Genomic DNA, 24,789 nt, shown 5'->3' on the forward strand with positions numbered 1-24,789 from the left:
CAGGAGGATGTCATTTATCTGTGCACATTAAGCGATCAGATTTCCCCCCCACCACCCTTGTACCAAGGATTGAATCCTGGACATTCTGCATGCAAGGCAAGCATTCTACCAGCTGAACTATATCCCCAGCACTATCTGTGCAATTTAAATTAGTCCTATTAGAAGTAAGACTTCTTGAACATAAAATTAAATGGATCCATCACTAATGCAAAAATCACTGGTAAACATAATACACTTTTTAAGTTATTCAAAAAAATAACAGAGAAATTTCACTGTAATTTTCACATGTAAGAGAGTCGCTACTGTTCCACGGCCCATTTATATTATCTTTATTCACTCTTGTTTTCTTGATACTCCTCTTGGGGGACTGGAGCCCTTATATATTGTAGACTATTCCCTATATTTGATCCCTTTCTGTGTGTTCTACAGAAGAGCACCTTAAATTCAGCTCTTAAAAGATGCTAAACCTCAATACACAGAGAAAGAATGTATCCATATGCCTGAAAAAAAAAAAAACAATAGATTTCTATTCCTTTCTTCTTTGGATTTCTGACTGATATTGTGATGCTTCTTGCCTTGGTTTTCTTGCGCAGGATTACTTGGCTATTCTGGGTCTCTCATTCTTCCAAATGAATTCATGTACTGATTGGGGTTTCATGGGAAGTACACTGAATCGGTATATGGATTTTAGAAGTGTGGCCATGTGACACATTAACTATGCCTACCCAACCTAGGCTCTGCAAAGATGCCTCTGGCTAAGGGGCTCAGCGATGCGGGGGAGGGGGTGTCATGGCATCCACAGGCCTCCAGGTGGCACTCTGGTCACCACCACACTCCTCCTCCCAGGGAGGTTCAGGCAGCCCCTGTGCACCACACCACGCTGGCCGAGAACGTGTCTCCTGGTGCCACAGCCTCACGTGGGGAATGTATTGCATCAGTGGTGGCGACCTTACATGCCTGCTCCATCTAGGAGAGAACGTGCTGTGTAACTGCAGAGTGTCAGCACAGGTGTATACCAGGATCCGCGAGAAGGACACGGGCGCCGCAGAGGAGTTAGGGCCTGGATGGCAGTCAACCAAGAAGGGCCGTCCTCTCAGGTACTGCGCTGTCCCTGGGCCCGAGGATGGCAGGCCGGGCGTGGCAGCGGAGAGAGTCCAGGGAGGCATAGTAGCCGCAGCACAAAAGGGGCTGCAGGGTGCTGGGAGCCATCCTGGCCCATGTTCCTCACTCCCCGGGGAGGGAAGGGAAGGCACTGCGTTGTTGCTGGTCAGAGCCTGCGATGCCCACAGGGATTTCCCTTGGGTGTGGGCCTCCCTCTGGAGGTGGGAGTGCCTTCTCCCCTGGGTGTGGGTGGGAGCTCCCCGCCTCTCACCCCGCCACCCAGGTCCCAGTGGCCTCTCCTCTGGGAGGGGGGTGTTGGATGCAAGATCTATGGGAAGCCAGGTCACCCCGATCAAATTCCTTATATTGATGTCTGGATAGAAATTGCGACTGAAAAACCTAAGTACTTGAAGTGTCATATATCCTCTAAGGACACAAAGAAGGTTTCTTCTATCTTAGTGACTAAGAGTCAGAGTCAGAGTCAAAGTCAGAGTCCTCGGCTTCAGCGGCGCGATCTTGAGCCTCCTCCAGTTTTGCCTGAGGATCCCGAGGAACCCCTCTACCCCCGACCCCCTCCCTATGTTCCTCAAGACCCTCCGGAGATCGCTTCCCCTTCTGATCCCCTGACCCTTAGCCCCACGAATCCTTTCAGTCCTTCTCATACCGGGTCTGGCCGGCACTTCAACCACCCTGAGCCCCTGGCAGCCATTCTTCCCCTGAGAGAGGTTAAATGATCTGGGACCGGGTGGAGCCCCTTTACGCACTTTTGTGCCATTCTCCACCTCGGACCTTTATAATTGGAAGAATCAGAACCCTCCCTTTTCAGAGAACCCACAAGGATTGATCAGTCTTCTCCAATCGGTATTTTATACTCATCAACCGACTCGGGATGACTGCCAGCAGCTATTGAACACTCTTTTTACTACAGAGGAGAGGAAGAGGATTAAGGCAGAGAGTCAGAAGCAGGTGTTGGGCCCCAATGAAGAACCCACTAATGAGAGACCCCTTATTGAGGCCACGTTTCCCTTTGGGGCGCCCAAATTGAAATCCTAATTCGGATGTTGGGAGAGAAGGTCTTAATCAGTATCTGCCAGGTTCTTGTACGAGGCTTAAAGGCAGCAGCCCGCAGACCTACCAACCTGTCAAAGATAACCAAGACCAGGCAAGGGACTAATGAGAGTCCCTCGGCATTCCTGGAAAGACTCTATGAGGCGTATTGCACCTATACCCCCATTGATCCTCATGCCCCGGGAAATCAGTCAGCCCTTGTCCTACAATTTGTGGGTCAGTCATCCTCTGATATTAGAAAAAAATTACAGAAGGTAGAAGGCTTTGAAGGGAAACCTCTGTCTGAATTGCTAGCTGTTGCCCAAAAGGTCTTGGAGAACCTAGAAGACCCTTCACAGGCTCTAAACAGAAAAATGGCCAAGGTTCTCCTGGCCATGAGTGAAGGGAAGGAAAAAGGGGATCAACCTAACTGGATGAACCGGGCACCCCCACGCAGGAGAGTTCCCCTTGAGCGAGACCAATGTGCCTATTGTAAGCAGAGTGGACATTGGAGAAATGAATGCCCAGAAAGACTCAAAAACCAAGGAAAGAACTTCAAGCCTGCACCAATTCTAGTGGAGGAAGAAGACTGAGGGGGTCAGGGCTCTGAAGCCCCCAAAGAGCCCCGGCTAACTTTAACTGTGGGGGGTAAGCCTGTTGACTTTTTAGTTGACACTGGAGCCACTCATTTGATCTTACAACAGCCATAGGGGCCACTCTCTCGAGACAGGATCCTTATAAGGGGGGCCACAGGAAAGATTAAAGCGTACCCCTGGTCTAAGGCTTGAATATCTAATCTGGGGCAAAAGACTGTAACCCATTCCTTCCTGATCATTCCTGAATGTCCAGACCCGCTAATTGGATGGGATCTTCTACGGAAGCTGAAGGCCACCATCACTTTCACCGACAACCCTCCCACAGTGAGTACTGGGGAAAGCAAAATTTTGACAATTACCTTCCCACAGGAGGAGAAATACAGGTTACTAGAGGATCATCCCATCATGGACCTGTCTGGAGGTACCAACCTCCTGGCCAAATGGGAAAAGGAGATTCCTGAGGTTTGGGCTGAAAATATTCCACCCGGATTGGCAAAACACCAAACCCCAATTGTGGTCCAACTGACTGCCACTGCCCAACCGGTCTGCATCTGACAATATCCGATTCCCTCCAAGGCTAGAATAGGGATAACCAAACACAACCAAAGATTAAGGGATGCCGGAATATTAGTCCCTTGCCAATCCCCATGGAATACCCCTCTTCTCCCCATTCAGAAGCCAGGAATGACTGACTATAGGCCAGTTGAGGACCTCCGGGAGGTCAACAAATAGGTGGAAACCATCCATCCAATGATTCCAAAACTGTACACCCTCCTTAGTTGGCTCAAACCCACTCAGAGGTTCTATACGGTCTCAGATTTGAAAGATGCCTTTTTTTGCCTTCCACTGGCTCCTCAGAGCCAACCCATTTTTGCCTTTGAGTGGGTGGACCCAGTAAAAGGTGAATATGGCCAATTGACTTGGACCTGTTTACCCCAAGGATTCAAAAACTCTCCTACCCTATTTGATGAGGCCCTAAACTCAGATTTGAGAGACTTTCGAATTCAAAACCCACAGGTTACTTTGCTCCAATATGTGGATGATCTACTGCTAGCTGCAGAGTCCTGGGAGGATTGCTATCAGGCCTCCCAGAGTCTCTTAAAAACTCTGGGAACTTTGTGCTTTTGGGTGTCAGCTAAGAAGGCCCAATTATGCCAAACAGAGGTCTCATACTTGGGCTACCAGATCAAAGAGGGAAACAGGACCCTATCCACCAACCAGGTTCAGGCAATTCTATAGATCCCTACTCCAAGTACTAAGAGACAAGTACAGGAGTTTCTTGGAACAATTAGGTATTGCAGGTTGTGGATTCTAGGATTCGCAGAGCTCGCCCAGCCCTTATATGCAGCTACTAGAGGAAAAGAAGAAAAACTTGTCTGGACTGAGACAGAAGAATCAGCTTTCCAGGCTCTTAAAAAAGCACTGGTGAGTACCCCCGCGCTGGCACTCCCAGACCTGGATAAGCCATTCCACCTGTTTGTGGACGAGGCCAGAGGTATAGCCAAAGGTGTGCTCACGCAGATGCTTGGGCCTTGGAAACCTCCAGTTGCATATCTGTCTAACCAACTGGATCTGGTAGCAGCCGGTTGGCCCAAATGCTTGAGAGCCATAGCTGCAACCGCCCTGTTGATAAAAGAAGCTTCAAAGCTGACTTTTGGGCAGACTCTTACTGTCACCGCCCCCCACAACATTGAAGGGCTTCTCCAATCTCCCCCTGAGAGATGGTTATCCAATGCTCTCATTACCCACTATCAGGTTCTCTTGCTAGACCCTCCAAGGATTACTTTCCATCAGACTACTGCCTTAAACCTTGCCACTTTAATGCCTGACCCATCAGAAGACCCCATTTTCCATCATTGTGAAGAGATACTAACAGCACTGACATCTCTCAGAGCAGATCTGACTGACCAGCCCCTCCAGGTGGTAGATGCCACCCTGTTTACAGATGGGAGCAGTTTCATGGACCAAGGTGTCAGGTATGCAGGGGCAGCTGTTGTTACTCTGGACTCAGTCATATGGGCTCAATCCCTCAGCCACTGGACCCCAGCACAAAAAGCCGAGTTGATTGCCCTGACCCAGGCCCTCCGCTGGAGCAAAGGAAAGACAGTAAACATTTACACTGACAGCCGGTATGCCTTTGCCACTGCCCATGTACATGGGGCCCTATACAAAGAAAGAGGTGTCTTAACGGCCGGTGGAAAGGACATAAAAAATGCCACAGAAATTTTAGATCTGCTGGCCTCAATCTGGGACCTTAAGGCTGTAGGCATCATTCACTGTAGAGGTCATCAAAGGGACAATTCTGATGCGGCCCGAGGAAATAAATTCCCTGACCAAACAGCGAGGGAAGCAGCAAGAAGACCAGTAGGGTCACTCCAAGTTTTGGCCCTCTGCAAGGAGACAGCCACTGAACCAACCCCTGTCCCTCATTACACTCAGGAGGACCTTAATCTCAGTCACAAACTGGAGGGAAAATTGGATGAGCAAGGATGGATAAAATTTCCCGATCGTCGGACTTTTCTTCCCCAGACGTTAGGAAGACAAATGATATCACAAACTCACCAGGAGACTCATCTGAGCGGAAACAAACTTGCTGATCTGCTGAAAAGGAACTAACATATCCACAACCTACACTTGTTGGCCCAGGATACAGCCCGGCGGTGCCAAACTTGTGCTCAAGTCAACCCTAACCCTATTAAGGTGACAGAAACAGGAATCTGGTTCCTAGGAGCTGCTCCTGGAGAACATTGGGAAGTTGATTTTACTGAATTGCCCCTCACCAAGGGGGGATATAAATATTTGTTAGTGTTTGTTGATACCTTCTCAGGTTGGCTGGAAGCCTATGCAACCAGACGAGAGACCGCATCAGAAGTAGCTAAATGTTTGGTGTCTGAAATTCTCCCTCGGTTTGGCCTACCAGTAATCTTGGGGTCTGACAATGGTCCGGTGTTCATCGCCCAGGTTACCCGAAATCTGGCCTCATTCCTTAAGGTAGGTTGGAAATTACACTGTATCTATTGGCTGCAAAGCTCTGGACAGGTAGAGAGGATGAATCAGACTTTCAAAAGTTGCCTCACTAAATTAAAATTAGAAACTGGCGGTAGCTGGGTAAACCTGCTCCCTTTTGCTCTTCTCAGAACTAGGTGTACTCCTTACGTGAATTCTTTCACTCCCTATGAGATTGTGTTTGGAAGGCCACCTCCCCTCATCCCCCGACTTGGGGATGAAATATTAGAGGCCATTAATAATCAAAACCTCCTTGAGTCATTACAGGCCCTGAAAGCTATACAGCAGTCCATCCACGGGATAGTCTGGGAACATCACAAGATCAACCCATCTGATAATCCCCCGATTGCAAACCCAGGTGCAATCGGGGACAACTGGAACCCAAGTGGACTGGACCATTCACGGTGATCCTGAGCACACCAACCACTGTGCGAGTGGCTGGTAAACAACACTGGATTCACCATTGCAGACTTAAGAAGGCAACAGACCAACAGCAGGTATGGAAGGTACAAAAGACTTTGGATCCACTCAAGGTAAAGCTTACCTGACAGCCCTCACCCGCATCATCCTCCTAGACTCTATACTCCTGACTCAACCTGTACTCCTGACTCACCATAACCCCCATCAACCTGTCCCTTCTCAATGGAAGTTAAGCCGTACGGAAGACGGTATTCGGATTGGCAATCTAACCACCTTCAGTCAGCCATTGTTTCATTTTGATTTATGTTGCCTTATGGGTAGCCGTTGGAACACTCCTAACCCAACCACAGCTCGGGGAGGATGAGCAGGAGTAAAAGGATATGGATGTGGCACTTTAAATTTAGAAAAAGGACTACAAGTAACTGAGTTCTATATATGCCCCAGAGAGGGCCCTCCTAAATGTGGAGGAAAGGATGATTTCTTTTGTGCCTCTTGGAGATTTGAAACTATAGCAGGGTGGAAAAAGACAGACAGTTTGCTTGATTTTGAGCGACCTACCACGTCTGGGTGCTCACAACTGGGGCAATGCAACCCCGTAAAGGTCACTGTAAAACAATGGACTCAAGAACAATGGATAGGTGGGAAAACTTGGAGGCTCAGATTCTATGTGACAGGACATAACCCAGGAGTCCTGTTTACTATTCAGAAATATAAAATCCTACACAATCCCAGACCCATCGGCCTGCTTGCACCCATTCTACAGTTCTCTGCGCTAGCTACTGAGCCACCACTCCCAACGGCTTCGGATACTCATCCAGGTACTACCTATGCTCCAGATGCTACTGATGTCCCTCCTCCCCTCCTCTTGTACCCTCTGCTTTGATTCCCACTTACGCCCCCATTCACTCTCCTGCCTCTGTACCACCAACCCCGCAACATCACCCTACTTTATTAGGGACCCTGGACGCCATGTTTAGGTTTCTTAATCAGACTTCACCCAATATGACTGATGACTGTTGGCTTTGTTTAAACCCTGAGCCACCATATTATACAGGCTATTGCTGTCAACCGCACCATTGGATCCTCTTCGGACAGATTAAAAACATCACCCACCTATCTCAGCTCCACTGCTCATCAGGAGAACCTGTTCTAACTCTGGATGACCTCCAGGGACAAGGGACTTGTTTCTATTCAGAAGGATATTCTCTATAAAGATCTCCCTATGCAGACTTTGCCTTAAAAAAACACAGGTTCCCAGCAATGATGACTTCACATGGTTCTTGGTAGCACCGGCAGGAACTTGGTGGGCATGTATATCAGGGCTAACTAAATGTATCTCCTCCACAGGTTTTGCTTATGGGCAACTAGAGTTTTGTGTTCTAAATGTTGTTCTCCCACAGGTTTATTGTTATTCAGGTGAGGGGTGACGTGAACACCTTGGCCTGTCTCCCAGACACCATCGGATGGCCCGTGCCCCAATCCTTATTCCCCTTCTCCTAGGTTTAGGAATCGCTGGATCCACTGCCATGGGAACAGCTGCCCTCATAAAAGAGGATTTTGATCTCAAGGAATTAACTGCCCAAGTAGATCTTGATCTAAAAACTCTTGAGGGGACAATTCACCAGCTTGAGAGGTCCCTCGATTCCCTCGCAGAGGTTGTCCTCCAAAACCGGCGGGGTTTAGACTTATTGTTTCTCAAACAAGGGGGATTATGTCTCACCCTGGGAGAAGCATGCTGTTTCTATACTAATTATTCTGGAGTTATAAGAGAAAGCCTAAGCCAGTTATGACGTAGGCTAGAAGACAGGGAAAAAGAGACAACAACAAGGCAATTGGTATCAAAATCTGTTTTCCTGGTCACTCTGGTTGACCACTTTGATCAGTGAAGTAGCAGGGCCTCTCCTGCTCCTACTCCTGGCCCTTATGGTCAGACCCTGCATCCTTAGGTGCCTGAGGGACCTGATTCAGAGCTGGGTCCAAAGCTTAAAAGTCCTCATGGTACACTCCTAATATAGCAGCCTAGGATTAGAAGATGAAGAGATCTCACAGGTGAAAGATTCAATGATTTGAATCCCCTTAGAAGACCAGTAGGGAATGAAAGATAGGACATAGCCCATAAGTTTTGTTTTTCTCAGGTTAGCAGCTGAGCCCCAGGTGCAAAATGTGCAGCCGAAATCATGCATCCTGGAACATTTTACCGCATCCTGTTATGCAGCCTGTTATGCAGCTTTTTAGCAACCAAAAAGCAGCCCCCCCTTAGGGTAGAAATATAACCATATGTGACATGCTGTTTTTAGAAATCTAATAGGTCATTTAAACAAATAAGGTGTGTGTGGGGACAAGGGGGGAGGGAGTGGAAACAAGGGAGGAGGGAGGGGATCAGGAGGAATAAAAGGGAGTAAGAAACTAAAATCGGGGCTCATTTCCAAGCACTGCTGCGTCAGTGCAGGATTGGGACCGGATTCAAATCTGTACAATAAACTTTGTCAATTCGGTTCTATTGGCTTTGGAGTTCTTTCTGGGATCGAACTCCACTCCGTTTCACAAATATTAAGCCATGCTGTGTATCTGGAATAAATCTCACTTGATCAGGAGAGAGAGCTCTATAATTTCCATTTTGGTATTGCCTCTTTAATATCAAGGTAATGCTACTCTCATGAGTTTGGAAATACCCTGGGTGCGCTGGGGAGCTCCCTGGACATCCAAGTCAGAGGGGCCTCCCCCCCAGAGGGAGGAGTGCCCCTCTGCCCTGGGTGCGCTAAGGAGCTCCCCCCACACCCAACCCAACACCCAGGTCTGAGGGGCCTCCCCTCCGGAGGGGTGAGTGCCCTCTCCCCTGGGTGTGGGGGCAGCTCCCCACCCCAAACCCAAGTTAGAGGGGCCTCCGAGCCAGAGGGGGGAATGCCCACTCCCCTGGGTGCAGAGGTGGAGCTCCCACCCCGTGACACCCAGGTCTAAGGGGCCTCACCCCCGGAGGGGGCAGTGCCCTCTCCCCTAGGTGCGGGGTAGGGAGCGGGAGCTCCCCCCAGGAACCCGACAACCAGGTTGGTGGGGCCTCCCCCCCAGAGGGGGGAGTGCCCTCTCCTGTGGGTGCGGGTTGGGGGTGGAGCTCACCTCCCCACTCCAACACCCAGGTTCGAGGTGCCTCCCCCCTGGAGGGTTAGGGTTAGGATTAGAGCAGGGAGTGCCCCTCTGCCTGGGTGTGCTGGGGAGCTCCCGCTGACACCCAGGTTAGAGGGGCCACCCCACTGGAAGGGGGAGTGCCCCTCTGCCCTGGGTGCGCTGGGGAGCTCCCCCCAACAGCCAGGTTACAGGGGCTTCAACCCTGGAGGGCAGAGTGCCCTCTCCCCTGGGTGTGGAGGGGGGAATCTCCTCCCCAACCCAGGTTAGAGAGGCCTCCCCCCTGGAGGGGGGAGTGGCCTCTCCCTTGGGTGCGGATCCAGGGAGATCCTCACCCCTGTCACCCAGGTTAGAGGGGCTTCCCCACTGGAGTCAAGAGTGCCCTCTGCCCTGGGTGCAGAGAGGGGAGGTCCCCCACACACCCAGGTTAGAGGGCCCTCCCCTGTGGAGGGGGGAGTGCCCTCTCCCCTGGGTGTGGAGGGGGGAGCTCCCTACCTGAAACCAAGGTTAGAGGGGCCTCCCTGCTGGAGGGGGTAGTGCCCTCTCCCCTGGGTGCAAGGGGGTGAGGAGGGAGCTCTCCTCCCAACCTGAAACCCAGGTCCCAGGGGCCTCCCCCTGGAGGTGGGAGTGCCTTCTCCCCTGGGTGTGGGGGGGAGCTCCCCGCCTATCACCCAGCCACCCAGGTCCCAGTGGCCTCCCCCTGGGAGGGGGGAGTGCCCTCTCCTCTGGATCGGGGGGTGTTGGAGCTACCCCCCCACCCCGACACCCAGGTCCCAAAGGCCTCCTCCCAGAGGGGAAAGTGCCCTCTCCCCTGGGTGCGGGGGGGAGCTCTCCCCCTCACCCTGACACCCAGGTCTGAGGGGCCTCCTGTCTGGAGGGGGGAGTGCTCTATTCCCTGGGTGTAGGGGGGGAGCCCCCCCACACACACGCAGGTCGTAGGAGCCTCCCCCACCCTGGAGGGGGGAGTGCCCTCTCCCCTGGGTGCAGGGGAGAGCACCCTCCCTACCCCGACACCCAGGTCCGAGGGCGCTGCAGAGGAATTAGGGCCTGGAGAGCAGTCAACCAAGAAGGGCCATTATCTCAGGCATTAGGCTGTCCCTGGGCCCCAGGATGGCAGGCTGGGCGTCGCAGGGGCGAGTGTCCTGGGGCCTTAGTAGCCTAGGCCTTCTTTGTAAGTCCTGAGGCAGACTCTGGGGCAGATCTCCAGCTCCTCCCGATGGTTGGCAGTGGCAGCTGAGGGGACTTATACAGGTGAGGCTTTCGGCCCAGTGTGGGCTGGGGAGTCCATGGATGTGAGGAATTCACTCTGCTGGAGGGACACAGGTTCCAGAGGGCAGGAAACTTTTCTTCTCCCTGTAGTTTCTAAAGATGTGTTTGTTGAAATATAATTGACGTATAATAGACCTCACATATTTAGGAGTGTTTGAACATAAAGGGATGCTGTACTTTGTCGAATGCTTTTTCTGCATCTATTGAGATGATCATATGGTTCTTATCTTTAAGTCTACTGATGTGGTGAATAACATTTATTGATTTCCGTATATTGAACCAGCCTTGCATCCCAGGGATGAATCCTACTTGATCATGGTGCACAATTTTTTTATATGTTTTTGTATCCAATTCGCCAGAATTTTATTGAGGATTTTTGCATCTAGATTCATTAGAGATATTGGTCTGTAGTTTTCTTTCTTTGAAGTATCTTTGTCTGGTTTAGGAATAACGTTGATGTTGGCCTCGTATAATGAAGTTGGAAGTTCTCCCTCTTTTTCTGTTTCCTGGAATAGCTTGAAAAGTATTGGTATTAGTTCTTCTTTAAAGGTTTTGTAAAACTCTGCTGTATACCCATCCAGTCCTGGGCTTTTCTTAGTTGGTAGTCTTTTGATGGCTTCTTCTATTTCCTCAATTGATATTGGTCTGTTTAGGTTGTCTATATCGTCCTGACTCAATCTGGGTAGATCATATGACTTAAGAAATTTATCGATGCCTTCACTATCTTCTATTTTATTGGAGTATAAGGATTCAAAATAATTTCTAATTATCTTCTGTATTTCTGAAGTGTCTGTTGTGATATTGCTTTTTCATCCCGTATGCTAGTAATTTGAGTTCTCTTTTTCTCTTCGTTAGCATGGCTAAGGGTCTGTCGATCTTATTTATTTTTTCAGAGAACCTACTTTTAGTTTTGTCAATTTTTTCTTTTGTTTCAATTTCATCTCTGATCTTAATTATTTCTTGCCTTCTACTTCTTTTGCTGTCGTTTTGCTCTTATTTTTCTAGGATTTTGAGATGAAGTGTGAGATCATTTATTTGTTGGTTTTTCCTTTTTTTAAGGAATGAACTCCAGGCAATGAATTTTCCTTTTAGTACTACTTTCATTGTGTCCCGTAGATTCCGATACGTTGTGTCTGTGTTTTCATTTATCTCTAAGAATTTTTTAATTTCCTCCTTGATGTCTTCTATAACCCATTGATCATTCAGTAACCTATTGTTCATTCTCCAAGTGATGCATGATTTTTCCTTCCATCTTTTGTCGTTGATTTCCAGTTTCATTCCATTATGATCAGATAAGATGCATGGTATTATCTCTACTCCTTTATAATGTCTAGGAGTTGCCCTGTGACATAATATATGATCTATTTTTGAGAAGGATCCATGTGCTACTGAGAAAAAAGTGTAACCGATTGTTGTTGGGTGGTATATTCTATATATGTCAATTAAGTCTAGGTTATTAATTATATTATTGAGTTCCATAGTTTCTTTATTCAACTTTTGTTTGGAAGATCTGTCCATTGGTGAGAGAGGTGTGTTGAAGTCTCCCATAATTATTGTATGGTGGTCTATTAGACTCTGGAACTTGAGAAGACTTTGTTTGATGAACATAGCTGCACCATTGTTTGGAGCATATATATTTATGATTGTTATGTCTTTTGGTGTATGGTTCCCTTGAGCGGTATGTAGTGTCCCTCTTTATCCCTTTTGATTAACTTTGGCTTGAAATCTATTTTATTTGATATGAGTATGGACACTCCTGCTTGTTTCCGAAGTCGATATGAGTGATATGATTTTTCCCAACCTTTCACCTTCAGTCTATGTATGTCTTTTCCTATCAAATGTGTCTCCTGTAGGCAGCATATTGTTGGATCTTTTTTTTTTTTTTTTTTTTTTTTTGATCCACTCTACTAGCCTGTGTCTCTTAATTGGTGAGTTTAAGCCATTGACATTTAGGGTTATTATTGAGATAAGGATTGTTCTTCCAGCCGTATTTGTTTATTTATGTTACTTAACATGGTTTGTTTTTCCTCTTTGATTATTTTTTCCCTTTACTGTACTACCTCCCACTGTTGGTTTTCATTGCTATTTTCCATTTCCTCTTCCTGTAATGTTTTGCCGAGGATGTTTTGAAGAGATGGTTTTCTAGCTGCAAATTCTTTTAGCTTTTGTTTATCATGGAAGGTTTTAATATCATCTTCCATCATGAAGCTTAATTTTGCTGGAAACACAATTCTTGGTTGGAACCCATTTTCTTTCAGCATTTGAAATATGTTGTTCCAGGATCTTCTAGCTTTCAGAGTCCGTGTTGAATGATCAGCGGTTGGCCCATTTGTTGATTGGGTTGTTTGTTATCTTATTGTCTAATTTTTTTGAGTTCTTTGTATACTCTGGATATTAGGGCTCTATCTGAATTGTGAGGAGTAGGGATTTGTTCCCAGGATGTAGGCACCCTATTTACCTCTCTTATTGTTTCTTTTGCTGAGAAAAAAAAAAAAAAAAAACTTTTTAGTTTGAGTAAGTCCCATTTATTGATTCTAGTTATTAACTTTTGTGCTATGGGTGTCCTATTGAGGAATTTGGAGCCCGACCCCACCGTATGTAGATCGTAGCCAACTTTTTCTTCTATCAGACGGCGTGTCTCTGATTTGATATCAAGCTCCTTGATCCATTTTGAATTAACTTTTGTGCATGGCAAGAGAAAGGGATTCAGTTTCATTTTGTTGCATATGGATTTCCAGTTTTCCCAGTACCATTTGTTGAAGATGCTATCCTTCCTTCATTGCATGCTTTTAGCCCCTTTATCAAATATAAGATAGTTGTAGTTTTGTGGATTGGTTTCTGTGTCCTCTATTCTGTACCATTGGTCCACTCGCCTGTTTTGGTACCAGTACCATGCTGTTTTTGTTACTATTGCTCTGTAGTATAGTTTGAAGTCTGGTATCGCTATACCGCCTGATTCACACTTCCTGCTTAGCATTGTTTTTGCTATTCTGGGTCTTTTATTTTTCCATATGAATTTCATGATTGCTTTCTCTATTTCTACAAGAAATGCCATTGGGATTTTGATTGGCATTGCATTAAACCTATAGAGAACTTTTGGTAATATCGCCATTTTGATGATGTTAGTTCTGCCTATCCATGAACAGGGTATATTTTTTCCATCTTCTAAGATCTTCTTCTATTTCTCTCTTTAGGGTTCTGTAGTTTTCATTGTATAAGTCTTTCACCTCTTTTGTTAGGTTGATTCCCAAGTATTTTTTTTTTTTTTTAAGATATTGTGAATGGAGTGGTTGTCCTCATTTCCATTTCAGAGGATTTGTCACTGATATACAGGAATGCCTTTGATTTATGTGTGTTGATTTTATATCCTGCCACTTTGCTGAATTCATTTATTAGCTCTAATAGTTTCTTTGTAGAGCCTTTTGGGTCTGCTAGGTATAGAATCATGTCACCTGCAAATAGTGATAATTTAAGTTCTTCTTTTCCTATTTTTATGCCTTTAATTTCTTTCGTCTGTCTAATTGCTCTGGCCAGTGTTTCGAGAACTATTTTGAACAGAAGTGGAGAGAGAGGGCATCCCTGTCTTGTTCCAGATTTTAGAGGGAATACCTTCAATTTTTCTCCATTCAGTATGATGCTAGCCTGAGGCTAAGCATAGATTGCTTTTACAATATTGAGGTATGTTCCTGTTATCCCTAGTTTTTCTAGAGTTTTGAACATAAAGGGATGCTCAGAGGAGGACATACAGTCAATCAACAAGTACATGAAAAAATACTCACCATCTCTAGCAGTCAGAGAAATGCAAATCAAAACCACCCTAAGATACCATCTCACTCCAGTAAGATTGGCAGCCATGATGAAGTCAAACAACAACAAGTGCTGGCGAGGATGTGGGGAAAAGGTACACTTGTACATTGCTGGTGGGACTGCAAATTGGTGCAGCCAATTTGGAAAGCAGTATGGAGATTTCGTGGAAAGCTGGGAATGGAGCCACCATTTGACCCAGCTATTCCCCTTCTCGGTCTATTCCCTAAAGACCTAAAAAGAGCATGCTACAGAGACACTGCTACATTGATGTTCATAGCAGCACAATTCACAATAGCAAGACTGTGGAACCAACCTAGATGCCCTTCAATAGATGAATGTATAAAAAAATGTGGCATTTATACACAATGGAGTATTACTCTGCATTAAAATATGACAAAATCATAGAATTTGCAGGGAAATGGGTGGCATTAGAGCAGATTATGCTAAGTGAAGCTAGCCAATACCTAAAAAACAAATGCCAAATGTCCTCTTTGATATAAGGAGAGTAACTAAGAACAGAGTAGGCACGAAGAGCATGAGAAGAAGATTAACATTAAACAGGGATGAGAGGTGGGAGGGAAAGGGAGAGAGAAGGGAAATTGCATGGAAATGGAAGGAGAACCTCAGGGTTACACAAAAGTACATACAAGAGGAAGTGAGGGGAAAGGGAAAAATAAAACAAGGGGGAGAAATGAATGACAGTAGCGGGGTTAGAGAGAGACGAGGGGAATGGAGGGGAGGGGAGGGGGGATAGTAGAGGATAGAAAAGGCAGCAGAACACAACAGACACTAGTATGGCAATATGTAAATCAATGGATGTGTAACTGATGTGATTCTGCAATCTGTATATGGGGTAAAAATGGGAGTTCATAACCCACTTGAATCAAAGTGTGAAATATGATATATCAAGAACTATGTAATGTTTTGAACAACCAACAATAAAAAATTAAAAAAAAAGAAAGATCAGCTGTTATCCTGATTGGTTTACCCCTAAATGTAATCTGCTTCCTTTCTCTTGAAGCTTTTAAAATTCTCTCCTCATTCTGTATGTTGGGCATCTTCATTATAATGTGTCTAGGTGTGGATCTCTTATGATTTTGCACGTTCGGTGTCCTGTAGGTTTCTAGGATTTGGGATTCTGTCTCATTCTTCAAGTCTGGGAAGTTTTCTCGTATTATTTCGTTGAACATTTTGCTCATTCCTTTGGTTTCGACCTCTATACCTTCCTGTATCCCAATGACTATTAAGTTTGGTCTCTTTATGTTATCCCATATTTCTTGGATGTTCTGCTCATGGTTTCTTAAGAGTCTCGCTGAGCTGTCTATGTTTTTTTCAGGTTGAAATACTTTGTCTTCATTGTCTGATGTTCTATCTTCTAAGTGTTCTACTCTGCTGGTAGTATTCTCATTTGAGTTTTTAAGTTGGTTTATTGCTTCCTGCATTTCTAGGATTTCTGTTTGTTTGTTTGTTTTTTTATAACCTCTATCTCCCTGTATAGTTGATCCTTTGCTTCTTGGATTTGTTTATGTAATTCATTGTTGAAGTGATCTTTCATTGTCTGATTTTGCTGTCTAATGTCTTCCTTGAGACTCCAGATCATCTGAAGCATGTAAATCCTGAATTCTTTATCTGAAATTCCATCTGCTGCAACTATTACCTCTTCTAAAGTTGAGTTGACCTGCAATGCTTGTGGTCCTTTCTTTCCTTGTCTTTTCATACTGTTCGCGTTTCTTTCTGCTTGGTGCAACTGTTTTTTATTGAATTTTCCCCCTATATATTTATATTGCTCTTGTATAGTTGCAAAGTCTCCCTTGCAGGGGCGGGCACCGGCTGTGCTCCTCCTCCAGTTGGGGTGATCTGACTATCACGCCGGCAGACCGCTGGGCCCCTTCTCCAGGTCGCGTGGTCTGCCTACCTTGCGGGCAACAGCTAGGCCCCTCCTCCAATAGGGGTAATCTGTCTACCACGCTGGTGGGCCACTGGGCCTGTTCTCCAGGTTGCAGGTCTGCCTACCTTGCAGGTATGGGTGGTGGGGTGGCAGCTCTGCTCTGCCCCTCCTCCAATTGTGGTGACGTGTCTACCACGCCAGCGGGCCGCTGGGCCTGTTCTGCCGGTCTGTGGCAGGTCTGCCTACCTTGCAGGCACGGGCAGCGGGGAGGTGGCTCTGCTCCGCCCCTCCTCCAATTGGAGTGACTTGTCTACCACGCCAGCGGGCCGCTCTTTTCCTTAACCTTTTGTCCACTATTTTTAGTACCCATTGTGGTCATTTCCTGCCACAATTATTACAGTATTGTAACAGTGATTTTTTAAAGAATTGCCTTATTTCATTCATTAATGTGAATTCTGTAAGGAAAAACTCTCCTGTAGCAGTTTACTCATTTTTCCATTCTGTGAATTATAATTCCCTTGAATGATAAAATGTATATAAATAGAGAATTATAATAGTCTTTTGTTACTGTAAACTCTTATGTGTCCATTCATGTGATTTTCTGCATATTATCATTTTTCAGTTGAGTTTTTTTACTATTTGACTTACATTTATCTATTTCAATTTTTAATGAGTTTTTATTTATTTTAATTACATATGACATTAGAATGCAGTTTTGTACTTGCTATCATACATAGATGTGATATAATTTCTCATTTTTCTGAGTGTACATGTTGCAGAGTTATATTGGTCATGTAATCACATATATACATTCAGTAATAATGTCTGTTTCATTCTACTATCTTTCCTAACCTCACATGCCCTCCCCTGCCCTCCCCTCCCATCACTTTCCTCTATCTAATCTAAGGTAATACAATTCTTCCCTAGTGCCGCCACCTTATTTTGAAATAACATCCACATATTAGAGAAAACATTCAGCCTTTTGTTATGTGTGTTTGTCTTATTTCGCTTAGCAGGATAATCTCCAACTCCAGCTATTACTAGTAAATGCCATAATCTCACTCTTCTTTAAATCTAAGTAATATTCCTTTGAAACACACACACACACACACACACACACACATATATATATATATATATATATATATATATATATATATATATATATATATATATATTACATTTTATTTATCCATTCATCTATTCAGGAACTATAGTATGCTGATTTTAAGTTCTTTGGATATAAACCAAGGAGTGGGATGGCTGGGTCAAATGCTGGTTCCATTCCCAGTTTTCCGAGGACTCTCCATACTGCTTTACATAATGGTTGCACCAACTTTCAGTTTCACCAGCAATGTATGAGTGTGGCTTTTTCACCACATCCTCACAAACATTTATTCTTGCCTGCATTCTTGATGATTGCAATTCTGACATGAGTTAGAAGAAATCTTAGAGTAGTTTTCATTTGTATTTCTCTAATTGCTAGAGATGTTGGAACACTTTTTCATGTATTTGTTGATCAATTGTATTTCTTTTTCTATGAAGTATCTGTCCAGTTCCTTAGCCCATTTATTCGTTGGTTTATTTGTTTTTATGGTTCTAAGTTTATTGAGTTCTTAATATATCTTAGACATGAGGGCTTTATCAGAGGTGCATGTGGTAAAGATTTTCTCCCAGTCTGCAGGTGCTCTCCTCACTTTACTGTTTCCTTTGCTTAGAAGAAGCTTTTTAATTGGAATCCATCCCATTTATTTATTCTTGATTTTACTTCTTGCACTTTATGAGTCTTGTTAAGGAAGTCAGATCCTAGGCTGAAATGGTGAAGATTTGGGCTTTTTTTTTTTTTTTTCTATTAGGTGCAGGGTCTCTGTTCTAGTGCCTAAAATTTTGATCCTCTTTGATTTGATTTTTGTGCAGGGTGAGAGATGGAGGTTTAATTTCATTTGGCTACATGTGGATTTCCAGTTTTGCCAGCACCATCTGTTGAAAGAATAGGCTATCTTTTTTTTTTCCAGTGAATGTTTTGTCTAGTATGAGATAACCATATTTAAATTATGTGTGTTTGTCTCTGTGCCCTCTATTCTATACCATTGATCTATATGTCTATTTTGGTGCCAATACCATGCCATTTTTGTTACTATAGCTCTGTAGGATAGTTTAAGTTCTGGTATTATGATGCCTCCTGTTTCAGTTTTTACTATTCTGGGTCTCTTATTTTACCAAAAAATATATCATAATTACCTTTTCTATTTCTATGAAGACTGTCATAAGGATTTTAATAGAAGTTGTATTATTTCTGTATGATGTTTTTGGTAGTATGGCCATTTAAACAATATTAATTCTACCTATTGAGGAGCATCTTTCCATCTTCAGAGGTTTCCTTCAGTATCTTTATTTAGATTCTGTACTTTTTATTGTAGAACTTTTTTACCTTTTTTGATTATTTCCAGATATTTAATTTTTGAGGCTATTGTGAATGGAATCATTTACCTAATTTCTTTTTCAGTGGATTCATCGCTGATATATAGGAATGCATTTGATTTATGGGTGTTGATTTTGTATCCTGATACTTTGCTGAATTCATTTATTAGTTCTAGAAGTTTTCTGGTGGAATTTTTTTGGTCTTATAAATGTCATCAGCAAATAGTGATAGTTTTAATTTTTCTTTTCCTATGTGTGTCCATTTAATTTCCTTTGGTTACCTGATTTCTCTGGCTACAATTTTAATGATTATGTTGAATAGAAGTGGTGAAAGAAGGCATCCCTGACTAGTTCAAGTTTTTAGAGGAATGCTTCCAATTTTTCACCATTTAGAGTGATGCTGGCATTTGGCTTAGTGTAGACAGCTTTTACAATGTTGAAATATGATCCTAGTATTCCTAGTTTTTCTATTGTTTTGAACATGAAACAATTCTATATTTTTCAACGTCTATAGAGAAAATTGTATGATTCTTGTCTTTAAGTCTATTGAGTGATGTATTAGATTGATGGATTTCCATATGTTGAACCAAACTTTCATCCCTGGTCATGGTGCACTGTATTTTGTATACAATTTGTCAGGAATTTATTGAGAATTTTTGTGTCTATGTTCATCAGGGGTATTGGTCTTAAATTTTTTCCTTGATGTGTCTTTGTCTGCAATTGGTGTCAGAGTGATAACAGCCTCATAAAATGAGTTCAGAAGGGTTCCCTCCTTTTCTACTTCATAGAATAATTTGAGGAATATTGGTATTAGTTCTTTTTGCAAGGTTTGGTGGAAGTCAGCTGAGAATCTATCTGGTCTTGGGCTTTTCTTGGTTGATAGGCTTTTGATGGCATCTTCTATTTCCTCGCCTAAAATTGATCTGTTTAAGGGCTGGGGTTGTGGCTCAGTGGTACAGTGCTCACCTGCATTTGTGAGGCACTGGGTTTGATGCTTAGCATCACATAAGTAAATAAATAAAATAAAGGCATTGTGTCCATCTACAAAAAAATCTTAAAAATTGATCTATTTTAGTTGTATATGTCCACCTGAATCAGTTATTTTTGTAGAAATCATAGTTTGTAGAAATTTGTTGATGTCATCAAGATTTTCTCTTTTATTTGAAACTAAAATGTATATAAATATATAAAACATTGAATTAAATTACATTGAATGATCTCCAAATATTAAGCCATGTTGTGCATCTGGAATAAGTCTCACTTGATTAGGAGAGAGAGCTCTATAATTTCCATTTTGGTATTGCCTCTTTAATATCAAGGTAATGCTACTCTCATGAGTTTGGAAATGCCCTGGGTGCACTGGGGAGCCCCCCCCACTCCCCCCCGGACATCCAGGTCAGACGGGCCTCCCCTCCAAAGGGAGGAGTGCCCCTTTGCCCTGGGTGCGCTAAGGAGCTCCCTCCCCACCCACCCCAACACCCTGTCCCAGGGGACTCCCCCTCAGAGGGGGCAGTGCCCTATCCACTCGGTGGGGTGGGGAGCACCGACCCCTCCCACACCCAGGTCCAAGGGGCCTCCCAGCTGGAGTGGGGAGTGCCCTTTCCCCTGGGTGCTGGGGGGAGCTAACCCCACATACCCTGGTCAGAGGGGCCTCCACCCTGGAGGGGGGGTGCCCTCTCCCCTGGGTGCAGGGTGGGGGGAAGTAGTTCTCCCCCACACACCCAGGTCAGAGGGGTCGCATCCCTGGAAGGGGGAGTGCCACTCTGCCCTGGGTGCGCTGGGGAGCTCCCCTTGACACCCAGGTTAGAGAGGCTGCATCCCTGGAGGGAGGAGTGCTCTCTAACCTGGGTGCACTGGGGAGCTCCCCTGACACCCAGGTTAGAGCAGCCTCCCCCCTGGAGGGGAGAGAGAGCCCTGTCCCCTGGGTGCAGAGGGGTGGGAGCTCCCCCCGACACCCAGGGTAGAGGGGCCTTCCCCCTGGAGTCTGGAGAGCCCTCTCCCCTGGTTGTGGAGGGGGAGCACCCCCCACACACCCAGGTTAGTCTGGCATCCCACCATGGAGGGGGGAATGCCCTCTACTTGGGTGCAGAGGTGGAGCTCCCACCTGCGCAACACCCAGGTTGGTGGGGCCTCACCCGCAGAGGGGGGAGTGCCCTCTCCGCTGGGTGTAGGGTGGGGGGGGAGCTCCCCCCCCCACCCTGACACCCAACTTGGAGGGGCCTCCCACCAGAGGGGCAGTGCTCTCTCCCCTGGGTGCAGAGGGAGGTTCTCCCCCCCTACACCCAGGTTAGAGGGGCCTCACATCTGGAGGGTAGAGTGCCCTCTCCCCTGGGTGGGGAGGGGGGGAAGCTCCCCGCCCCCCCCCACCCAGGTTAGAGGGGCCTCCCCCTGGAGGGGGAAGTGCCCTCTCCCCTGGGTGTGGTGCCTCGTATCTGGAGGGGGGAGTGCCCTCTCCCCTGGGTGCAGAGCGGTGGAGCTCCCCTCCCCACACCCAGGTTAGTGGGACATCCCCCCCGGAGGGGGGAGTGCCCTCTCCCCTGGGTGTGGGGGGAACTCCCCCTCCAAAACCGAGGTTAGAGGGACCTCCCCCCCAAGGAGGGAATGCCCTCTCCCCTGGGTGCGGAGGTGGAGCTCCCACACCCCCCCACAACCAGGTCGGAGGGGCCTCCCCCTCGAGGGGGGAGTGCCCTCTCCCCTAGTTGCTGAGTGGTGGCGGGAACTCCCCCCCCCCACCTGACACCCAAGTTGGTGGGGCCTCCCCCACGGAGGGGGGAGTGCCCTCTGGCCTGGGTGCGGGGTGGGGGAGATCTCCCCCCCACCGGACACCCAGGTTAGAGGGGCCTCCCTACTGGAGTCCCCCCCCCACACACCCAGGTTACTTGGGCATCCCCCCTGGACGGGGGAGTACCCTCTCCCCCGTGTGTGTGTGTGTGGGGAGCTCCCACCCCAAATTGAGATTAGAGGGGCCTCCCCCCACTGGAGTGGGGAGTGCCCTTTCCCCTTGGTGCTGGGGGGGAGCTAACCCCACATACCCTGGTCAGAGGGGCCTCCACCCTGGAGGGGGAGTGCCCTCTCCCCTAGGTGCGGGGTGGGGAGTGGGAGCTCCCCCTCCCACCCTGACACCCAGGTTGGTGGGGCCTCCCCCGCAGAAGGGGGAGTGTCCTCTGCCCTGGGTGCGGGGTGGGTGGGGAGCTCACCTCCCCTGCCCGACACCCAGGTCCGAGAGACCTCCCCCCTGGAGTTGGGATTGCCTTCTCCCCTGGGTGCAGGGGGTAGCTCCCTGCTCCTCACCAGGACACCCAGGTCCGAGGGGCCTCCCCCCCGGAAAGGGGGATTGCCCTCTCCCTTTGGTGCAGGGTGTGGTGGAGCCCCCCCCCAACCCCGACACCTAAGTCAGAGGGTCCTCCCCCAGGAGGGGGGAGTGCCCTCTCCCCTGGGTGCAGGGGTTGGTGGAGTTTCTGCCCCCACCCCGACACCCAGGTTCCAAGGGCCTCCCCCCGGAGGGGAGAGTGCCCTCTCACCTGGGTGCGGGAGGGGAGCTCCCCCCCCACCCCGACACCTAGGTTCCAGGGCGCCGCGGAGGAATTAGGTCCTGGATGGCAGTCAACCACGACGGGCTGTCCTCTCAGGTACTGCGCTGTCCCTGGGCCTGAGGATGGCAGGCCAGGCGTGGCAGCAGCGAGTTTCAAGGGAGCCATAGTAGCCATGGAACAAAAGAGCCTGCAGGGCACTGGGAGCCATCCTGGCCCCTGTTTCTCTGCTCCCGCGGGAGGGAAGGGAAGGCGCTGGGTTGCTGCTGGTCCGAGCCTCCAATGCCCACCGGGCTTTCCTGTTCCTCCTGCAGGCAGTGCTGCAGGCTGAGGCTCCTTGCTGGGAAGCTGCGCCCTTCATGCTTGGTATCCAGAGTCTTGGCAACTCAGGCCGGGCCGGTGGGACGGGACCTGACCTGAGAGGGAGGCCCCTCCTCAGCCTTCTTTGTAAGTCCTGAGGCAGACTCTGGGGCAGATCTCCAGCTCCTCCCGATGGTTGGCAGTGGCAGCTGAGGGGACTTATACAGGTGAGGCTTTCGGCCCAGTGTGGGCTGGGGAGTCCATGGATGTGAGGAATTCACTCTGCTGGAGGGACACAGGTTCCAGAGGGCAGGAAACTTTTCTTCTCCCTGTAGTTTCTAAAGATGTGTTTGTTGAAATATAATTGACGTATAATAGACCTCACATATTTAGGAGTGTGCAGTTTGGTAAATTTGATATATGTATATACCCAGATTTATTTTGCCACAATCATAGTGAACCCCTCTCTTATTATCCCAAACATTTTCTCTAGCCCTTTCCTAATGCCTTGCTAACCCCCCACTCCCCTGCCACCCACCCCAAAGCAACAACTGGTCCCTTCTCTGTTGTCATATATTATTTTGTATTTTCTAGTGCTTTACCTAAATAAAGGCCTACAGCATGCAGACATTGTGTGTAACTTCTGTAACTTCACATGATAATTATGATATTTTTCCAAGTTGTCCAGCACCACACTCCACATGGTGGGGGTGGGAGCTGTGCTGATGGCTGTCGTTCCTGGAGGGGCCACAATCTTCTGTCCCAAGTTAGTGAGAACCTGTGTGGCCCCTCCACCATCCTTTGCACCTGTGGGTTCCCAGGTGGTTTTCAGAGCCCTGACAGCCTCATTCTTGGTGGCAGGTGTTTTAATAAGGGGCCCTGCATTGCTTTCTCCCCAGTCGAAAGCTACATCATGGTTTTGTAGCTGGAAAAGCCCAGGATCAACCTGAGTATAGTCACTGATTTGCCTGAACTGCTTCTAAATTTCAGAGCTTTTAGGGGTTTTCCTGTTCCCTGAGCTTGGAATCATCAGCACAATCACATGAGAAGTGTAGCTCCTGGGGGATGAATCTGAAGACCCCAGGGTAACAGCCGCTCTGCTTGGGGAGGCCTCCTTCCCTTCCTGGACACTCCTTACTGCTGCTGATGTACCCACCTTCTTTCCCTCTGAGTTTTTGGGAGATCCTGTTCCTGAGAGGGCTTCTTACTTGTCTGGTGTCATCATGCTCTTTGGAAACCAATTCAGGGTCTTTCCACCTTTCCCTGACTGATCTGTGGCTCTGAGATATGTCTTTCGGCTCACTCCATAGGAGGACAGTGTTCCTGCTGTTGTTGCCCAGGATTTGTGCAGTGTTCTCATTTGTTTGTTTGCTTTGTTTATTTTGCACTGGGATCAAACCCAGGGCAGTCTGTGTGCCAAGGATATGCTCTACCACTGAGCCACACTCTCAGTAGCCCCCAATTCTTGAATTTGACTCTCCCTTACCTCTCTTGCTTGTCCTAAAAAGGGGTTTGTGAGCTTGAGCCTCAGGTGGGTGTCCATTAGATATGACCAGCTTTGGTGGGCCCCACAGTCTCAGTGATATCTGGTTGGGCCATTTCTGCTGACCTGGGAATGGTATTCACAGGTGAGAGGCCAGAGCCAGCTGGAGGCCACCTGGCTCCCACTTTCTGCAAACTTGTGGAGAGGCAGCATTGTTGCAGAGTGTCCCCCTTCTGAACAAGAAGGGGACATGTGGCACTAACTTACAAAGGACAAGCATATGCCCCTAAAACTCCAAGCATGCTGTTTGTCTCCCCATTTTGAAAACCACATGCATTTGGCCTGGTGGCTCAGCAACCCAGGAGCCTACCTTTAGTGACTGGGGCCCTGGCTCTGGCCCCACCCAGCTTCCTAACTTGAGCCACCTGGTACTCTTCTTAACCCTCCAGGTGTGGCACCATGGCCAGCTACCAAAAGCTTTTGTAACTCCTGTGCTACTGGAACTGACATACCTGGTAGTTCATTGACCAACTGGTAGTTCAACTGACCATCTGGTAGTTCATTCTCATCTGCTGTGAGCTAAATGGCTGCTGCCTCAGCATTGAACTTAAGGAGGAGGTGTGCATAGGAATCCTACCCAGAAGAGTCAGCTGTGGTGGTGACAGAGGGCCCTGTCTCTTGGCCCTGAAGTTTGTAGACATACTTTAGCACAATCATCATGGCAAATGAGGCTTACCCCAGGAGTGGTGGCCTTCTTCAGCCTGGCCTGCTGTGGTTAGACCTGTGTAGTCTGTACTGACA

The sequence above is a fragment of the Marmota flaviventris genome, chromosome 17 (genome assembly GCF_047511675.1).
Source record: "Marmota flaviventris isolate mMarFla1 chromosome 17, mMarFla1.hap1, whole genome shotgun sequence".
NCBI lineage: Eukaryota > Metazoa > Chordata > Mammalia > Rodentia > Sciuridae > Marmota > Marmota flaviventris.